The sequence below is a fragment of the Oncorhynchus keta genome, unplaced genomic scaffold (assembly GCF_023373465.1).
Source record: "Oncorhynchus keta strain PuntledgeMale-10-30-2019 unplaced genomic scaffold, Oket_V2 Un_contig_26357_pilon_pilon, whole genome shotgun sequence".
NCBI lineage: Eukaryota > Metazoa > Chordata > Actinopteri > Salmoniformes > Salmonidae > Oncorhynchus > Oncorhynchus keta.
This window is the reverse complement of record NW_026284925.1, coordinates 27,501-35,000: the sequence shown is the minus strand read 5'-3', so window position 1 is coordinate 35,000 and position 7,500 is coordinate 27,501. Positions and strand designations below refer to the sequence as shown.

Sequence of the window (7,500 nt, the reverse complement as noted above, 5' to 3'; positions counted from 1 at the left end):
TATGTTCTCTTGGTCCTGTTCTCTGTTCTCTCCTCTCGCTTTGCCCTGATCTCTGTTCTCTTGGTCCTGTTCTCTGTTCCTGCTTACCACTGAGAGATGATCTGGTCTGGCATCATGCTAACCACTGAGAACAGAGAGTATCCAGATAACTGCACATAACTCAGCCCAATATGACAGATGTCTTACTTCGTATGCAGTTACTATTTTACCTGGGGACAACCAGGAAGTCAAAACAACCAGTAGCTTCTGACCAGGGGACAACCAGGAAGTCAAAACAACCAATAGCTTCTGACCTGGGGGCAACCAGGAAGTCAAAACAACCAGTAGCTTCTGACCTGGGGACAACCAGGAAGTCAAAATAACCAATAGCTTCTGACCTGGGGACAACCAGGAAGTCAAAACAACCAATCCTTAAAAACGTCTACAGCTGCACCACAGAGAGCATCTTGACTGGCTGCATCACTGCTTGGTATGGCAACAGCTTTGCATCCGACCACAAGGCTCTACAGAGGGTAATGCTCCACAGAGGGCAATGCTCTACAGAGAGTAATGCTCCATAGAGGGTAATGCTCCACAGATGGTAATGCTCCACAGAGGGCAATGCTCTACAGAGAGTAATGCGCCACAGAGGGTCATGCTCCACAGAGGGTAATGCTCCACAGAGGGTAATGCTCCACAGAGTGTAATGCTCTACAGAGGGTGATGCTCTACAGAGGGTAATGCTCTACAGAGGGTAATGCTCTACAGAGGGTAGTGCTCTACAGAGGGTAGTGCTCTACAGAGGGTAAGGCTCTACAGAGGGTAAGGCTCTACAGAGGGTAGTGCTCTACAGAGGGTAAGGCTCTACAGAGGGTAAGGCTCTACAGAGGGTAGTGCTCTACAGAGTGTAATGCATACGGCCCAGTACATCACTGAGGCTGAGCTCCCTGCCATCCAGGACGTGTCAGAGGAAGATCCTAAAAATGGTCAGACTCCAGCCACCCAAGTCATAAACTATTTGCTCTGCTACCGCACGGCAAGTGGTCCCAATGAACCAAGTCTGGAACCAAGTCTGGAACCAAGTCTGGAACCAACAGGACCCTGAACAGCTTCTACCTCCAAGCCATAAGACTGATGAATAGTAAACCAAATAGCTACCTGGAAGATCTGCATTGACCCTTTTTGCACTATTCAATTCAATTCAATTCAATTCAATTCAATTCAATAGACTTTATTGACATGGGAAGTTAAATGATTTACATTGTCACATATAACAGAAACGGTGGGACCAACAGCAATAATAATAGTAGTGGAAATGGGATTCCCATTAACAGCAACAATATTAATGAGAACAACAACACATTAAAGCAGTGGTAGTAGACCAGTCTCAACCTGACTGAGAAGACACATGACCTGGTAGTAGACCAGTCTCAACCTGACTGAGAAGACACATGACCTGGTAGTAGACCAGTCTCAACCTGACTGAGAAGACACATGACCTGGTAGTAGACCAGTCTCAACCTGACTGAGAAGACACATGACCTGGTAGTAGACCAGTCTCAACCTGACTGAGAAGACACATGACCTGGTAGTAGACCAGTCTCAACCTGACTGAGAAGACACATGACCTGGTAGTAGACCAGTCTCAACCTGACTGAGAAGACACATGACCTGGTAGTAGACCAGTCTCAACCTGACTGAGAAGACACATGACCTGGTAGTAGACCAGTCTCAACCTGACTGAGAAGACACATGACCTGGTAGTAGACCAGTCTCAACCTGACTGAGAAGACACATGACCTGGTAGTAGACCAGTCTCAACCTGACTGAGAAGACACATGACCTGGTAGTAGACCAGTCTCAACCTGACTGAGAAGACACATGACCTGGTAGTAGACCAGTCTCAACCTGACTGAGAAGACACATGACATGGTAGTAGACCAGTCTCAACCTGACTGAGAAGACACATGACCTGGTAGTAGACCAGTCTCAACCTGACTGAGAAGACACATGACCTGGTAGTAGACCAGTCTCAACCTGACTGAGAAGACACATGACCTGGTAGTAGACCAGTCTCAACCTGACTGAGAAGACACATGACCTGGTAGTAGACCAGTCTCAACCTGACTGAGAAGACACATGACCTGGTAGTAGACCAGTCTCAACCTGACTGAGAAGACACATGACCTGGTAGTAGACCAGTCTCAACCTGACTGAGAAGATACATGACCTGGTAGTAGACCAGTCTCAACCTGACTGAGAAGACACATGACCTGGTAGTAGACCAGTCTCAACCTGACTGAGAAGATACATGACCTGGTAGTAGACCAGTCTCAACCTGACTGAGAAGACACATGACCTGGTAGTAGACCAGTCTCAACCTGACTGAGAAGATACATGACCTGGTAGTAGACCAGTCTCAACCTGACTGAGAAGACACATGACCTGGCAGTAGACCAGTCTCAACCTGACTGGTCTACTACCAGGTCATGTGTCTTCTCAGTCAGGTTGAGACTGTCTGTGACGACCGGTCTCTATAGCCAGACTGTCCTCTCTGGGCAGCCAGGTTTGTCTGTGACGACCGGTCTCTATAGCCAGACTGTCCTCTCTGGGCAGCCAGGTTTGTCTGTGACGACCGGTCTCTATAGCCAGACTGTCCTCTCTGGGCAGCCAGGTTTGTCTGTGACGACTGGTCTCTATAGCCAGACTGTCCTCTCTGGGCAGCCAGGTTTGTCTGTGACGACCGGTCTCTATAGCCAGACTGTCCTCTCTGGGCAGCCAGGTTTGTCTGTGACGACCGGTCTCTATAGCTAGACTGTCCTCTCTGGGCAGCCAGGTTTGTCTGTGACGACCGGTCTCTATAGCCAGACTGTCCTCTCTGGGCAGCCAGGTTTGTCTGTGACGACCGGTCTCTATAGCCAGACTGTCCTCTCTGGGCAGCCAGGTTTGTCTGTGACGACCGGTCTCTATAGCCAGACTGTCCTCTCTGGGCAGCCAGGTTTGTCTGTGACGACTGGTCTCTATAGCTAGACTGTCCTCTCTGGGCAGCCAGGTTTGTCTGTGACGACCGGTCTCTATAGCCAGACTGTCCTCTCTGGGCAGCCAGGTTTGTCTGTGACGACTGGTCTCTATAGCCAGACTGTCCTCTCTGGGCAGCCAGGTTTGTCTGTGACGACCGGTCTCTATAGCCAGACTGTCCTCTCTGGGCAGCCAGGTTTGTCTGTGACGACCGGTCTCTATAGCCAGACTGTGCTCTCTGGGCAGCCAGGTTTGTCTGTGACGACCGGTCTCTATAGCCAGACTGTGCTCTCTGGGCAGCCAGGTTTGTCTGTGACGACTGGTCTCTATAGCCAGACTGTCCTCTCTGGGCAGCCAGGTTTGTCTGTGACGACCGGTCTCTATAGCCAGACTGTCCTCTCTGGGCAGCCAGGTTTGTCTGTGACGACCGGTCTCTATAGCCAGACTGTGCTCTCTGGGCAGCCAGGTTTGTCTGTGACGACCGGTCTCTATAGCCAGACTGTCCTCTCTGGGCAGCCAGGTTTGTCTGTGACGACCGGTCTCTATAGCCAGACTGTCCTCTCTGGGCAGCCAGGTTTGTCTGTGACGACCGGTCTCTATAGCCAGACTGTCCTCTCTGGGCAGCCAGGTTTGTCTGTGACGACTGGTCTCTATAGCTAGACTGTCCTCTCTGGGCAGCCAGGTTTGTCTGTGACGACCGGTCTCTATAGCCAGACTGTCCTCTCTGGGCAGCCAGGTTTGTCTGTGACGACCGGTCTCTATAGCCAGACTGTCCTCTCTGGGCAGCCAGGTTTGTCTGTGACGACCGGTCTCTATAGCTAGACTGTCCTCTCTGGGCAGCCAGGTTTGTCTGTGACGACCGGTCTCTATAGCCAGACTGTCCTCTCTGGGCAGCCAGGTTTGTCTGTGACGACCGGTCTCTATAGCCAGACTGTCCTCTCTGGGCAGCCAGGTTTGTCTGTGACGACTGGTCTCTATAGCCAGACTGTCCTCTCTGGGCAGCCAGGTTTGTCTGTGACGACTGGTCTCTATAGCTAGACTGTCCTCTCTGGGCAGCCAGGTTTGTCTGTGACGACCGGTCTCTATAGCCAGACTGTCCTCTCTGGGCAGCCAGGTTTGTCTGTGACGACCGGTCTCTATAGCCAGACTGTGCTCTCTGGGCAGCCAGGTTTGTCTGTGACGACCGGTCTCTATAGCCAGACTGTGCTCTCTGGGCAGCCAGGTTTGTCTGTGACGACTGGTCTCTATAGCCAGACTGTCCTCTCTGGGCAGCCAGGTTTGTCTGTGACGACCGGTCTCTATAGCCAGACTGTCCTCTCTGGGCAGCCAGGTTTGTCTGTGACGACCGGTCTCTATAGCCAGACTGTGCTCTCTGGGCAGCCAGGTTTGTCTGTGACGACCGGTCTCTATAGCCAGACTGTCCTCTCTGGGCAGCCAGGTTTGTCTGTGACGACCGGTCTCTATAGCCAGACTGTCCTCTCTGGGCAGCCAGGTTTGTCTGTGACGACTGGTCTCTATAGCCAGACTGTCCTCTCTGGGCAGCCAGGTTTGTCTGTGACGACCGGTCTCTATAGCCAGACTGTCCTCTCTGGGCAGCCAGGTTTGTCTGTGACGACCGGTCTCTATAGCCAGACTGTGCTCTCTGGGCAGCCAGGTTTGTCTGTGACGACCGGTCTCTATAGCCAGACTGTGCTCTCTGGGCAGCCAGGTTTGTCTGTGACGACTGGTCTCTATAGCCAGACTGTCCTCTCTGGGCAGCCAGGTTTGTCTGTGACGACCGGTCTCTATAGCCAGACTGTCCTCTCTGGGCAGCCAGGTTTGTCTGTGACGACCGGTCTCTATAGCCAGACTGTGCTCTCTGGGCAGCCAGGTTTGTCTGTGACGACCGGTCTCTATAGCCAGACTGTCCTCTCTGGGCAGCCAGGTTTGTCTGTGACGACCGGTCTCTATAGCCAGACTGTGCTCACTGAATCTGTACCTAGTCAATGTTTTCCTCAGTTTTCTATCAGTCACAGTGGTCAGATAGTCTGACACCATGTACTGTCTGAAGCATTGAAGTTTACTTAGATTTTTTTGTGGTGTCTTTCCAATAGGTGATGTATTTTTCTTTTTGCTTTGTGATGATTTGGTTGGGCCAGATTTTCTGAGTGTTGTCCTGAGACTCTATGGGGTTGGTTTGGGTTAGTGAACTGAGCCTCAGAACCAGCTGGCTGAGGGGACTCTTCTCTTGTTTCATCTCTTGACACTGCAGAGCTGTGTGATGGAATGTTTTGGGGTCACTTGTTTTTAGATGTGATGTCTCTTTTCTCTATTTGAATGAGGAGGGTTTCGGCCCCATTCTGCTCTACAGGCGTTATTTGGAGTTTTTCTTTGCACTTGCAACACAGTCTGGTAAAACTCTGCATGCAGTATTTCCATTGGATGTTTGTCCCATTTGGTGAATGAATGATTAGTTGGTGGACCCCATACTTCACTGCCTTATAGAGCAACTGGTTCAACAACTGATGAGCTTTTTGTTGTTGCCAGATTCTAATAGAAATTTAGATTTTAATGTTCCTTTTAACGGCATAGAAGGCTCTTCTTGCTTTGTCTCTCAGCTCCTTCACAGCCATGTGAAACTTCCTGTGTTGCTGATATTTAGTCCTAGATATGTGTAGGTTTTGGTGTGTTCTAATAGAACTGTGTCCAAATATAATGTCTATTTTTCATCCTGATTTCCAGACCTTTTTTCGAATATCATTATATTCAGGGGGTTTTTTTTAGAGCCCAGTTCTGACAGAACCTGTGGTTAACGGTCAGAGCCCAGGTCTGACAGAACCTGTGGTTAACGGTCAGAGTCCAGGTCTGACAGAACCTGTGGTTAACGGTCAGAGTCCAGGTCTGACAGAACCTGTGGTTAACGGTCAGAGTCCAGGTCTGACAGAACCTGTGGTTAACGGTCAGAGTCCAGGTCTGACAGAACCTGTGGTTAACGGTCAGAGTCCAGGTCTGACAGAACCTGTGGTTAACGGTCAGAGTCCAGGTCTGACAGAACCTGTGGTTAACGGTCAGAGCCCAGGTCTGACAGAATCTGTGGTTAACGGTCAGAGTCCAGGTCTGACAGAACCTATGGTTAACGGTCAGAGTCCAGGTCTGACAGAACCTGTGGTTAACGGTCAGAGTCCAGGTCTGACAGAACCTGTGGTTAACGGTCAGAGCCCAGGTCTGACAGAACCTGTGATTAACGGTCAGAGCCCAGGTCTGACAGAACCTGTGATTAACGGTCAGAGTCCAGGTCTGACAGAACCTGTGGTTAACGGTCAGAGCCCAGGTCTGACAGAACCTGTGGTTAACGGTCAGAGTCCAGGTCTGACAGAACCTGTGGTTAACGGTCAGAGCCCAGGTCTGACAGAACCTGTGGTTAACGGTCAGAGTCCAGGTCTGACAGAACCTGTGGTTAACGGTCAGAGCCCAGGTCTGACAGAACCTGTGGTTAACGGTCAGAGCCCAGGTCTAACAGAACCTGTGGTTAACGGTCAGAGCCCAGGTCTGACAGAACCTGTGATTAACGGTCAGAGCCCAGGTCTGACAGAACCTGTGGTTAACGGTCAGAGCCCAGGTCTGACAGAACCTGTGGTTAACGGTCAGAGTCCAGGTCTGACAGAACCTGTGGTTAACGGTCAGAGCCCAGGTCTGACAGAACCTGTGGTTAACGGTCAGAGCCCAGGTCTGACAGAACCTGTGGTTAACGGTCAGAGCCCAGGTCTGACAGAACCTGTGGTTAACGGTCAGAGCCCAGGTCTGACAGAACCTGTGGTTAACGGTCAGAGCCCAGGTCTGACAGAACCTGTGGTTAACGGTCAGAGCCCAGGTCTGACAGAACCTGTGGTTAACGGTCAGAGTCCAGGTCTGACAGAACCTGTGGTTAACGGTCAGAGCCCAGGTCTGACAGAACCTGTGATTAACGGTCAGAGCCCAGGTCTGACAGAACATGTGGTTAACGGTCAGAGCCCAGGTCTGACAGAACCTGTGGTTAACGGTCAGAGCCCAGGTCTGACAGAACCTGTGGTTAACGGTCAGAGCCCAGGTCTGACAGAACCTGTGGTTAACGGTCAGAGCCCAGGTCTGACAGAACCTGTGGTTAACGGTCAGAGCCCAGGTCTGACAGAACCTGTGGTTAACGGTCAGAGCCCAGGTCTGACAGAACCTGTGGTTAACGGTCAGAGCCCAGGTCTGACAGAACCGGTGCAGATGATCTCGGTGCAGCTGTAACTCCTCCTTAGTGGGAGACAGCAGCACCAGGCCATCTGCGTACAGCAGACACTTGATTTCAGTGTTGTGTAAGGTGATACCAGGTGCTGCAGATTCTTCTAATGTTTTTGCCAATTCATTAATGTAGATGTTAAATAGTGTTGGACTTATTGGGCTGCCCTGTTTCACTCCACGTCCCTGAGAGAGGATGTCTGTTTGCTTGTTGCCAATTTTAACAGCACATTTGTTTTTAGTGTACATTGATTTAATAAC

The 7,500-nt window shown here is 50.8% G+C and overlaps 1 protein-coding gene and 1 long non-coding RNA gene across 2 annotated transcripts in view; one reads left to right on the top strand and one right to left on the bottom strand.

Moving 5' to 3' along the window:
- Positions 1-7,500, bottom strand: part of LOC127922590 (proline-rich protein 5-like) — a 39,815-nt gene that overhangs the window by 7,316 nt on the left and 24,999 nt on the right. The window lies entirely within an intron of this gene.
- Positions 2,803-5,595, top strand: LOC127922592 (uncharacterized). The gene is made up of 3 exons (XR_008111718.1): positions 2,803-3,193; positions 3,950-4,543; positions 4,706-5,595. It is a non-coding gene; the product is annotated as an uncharacterized LOC127922592 (long non-coding RNA).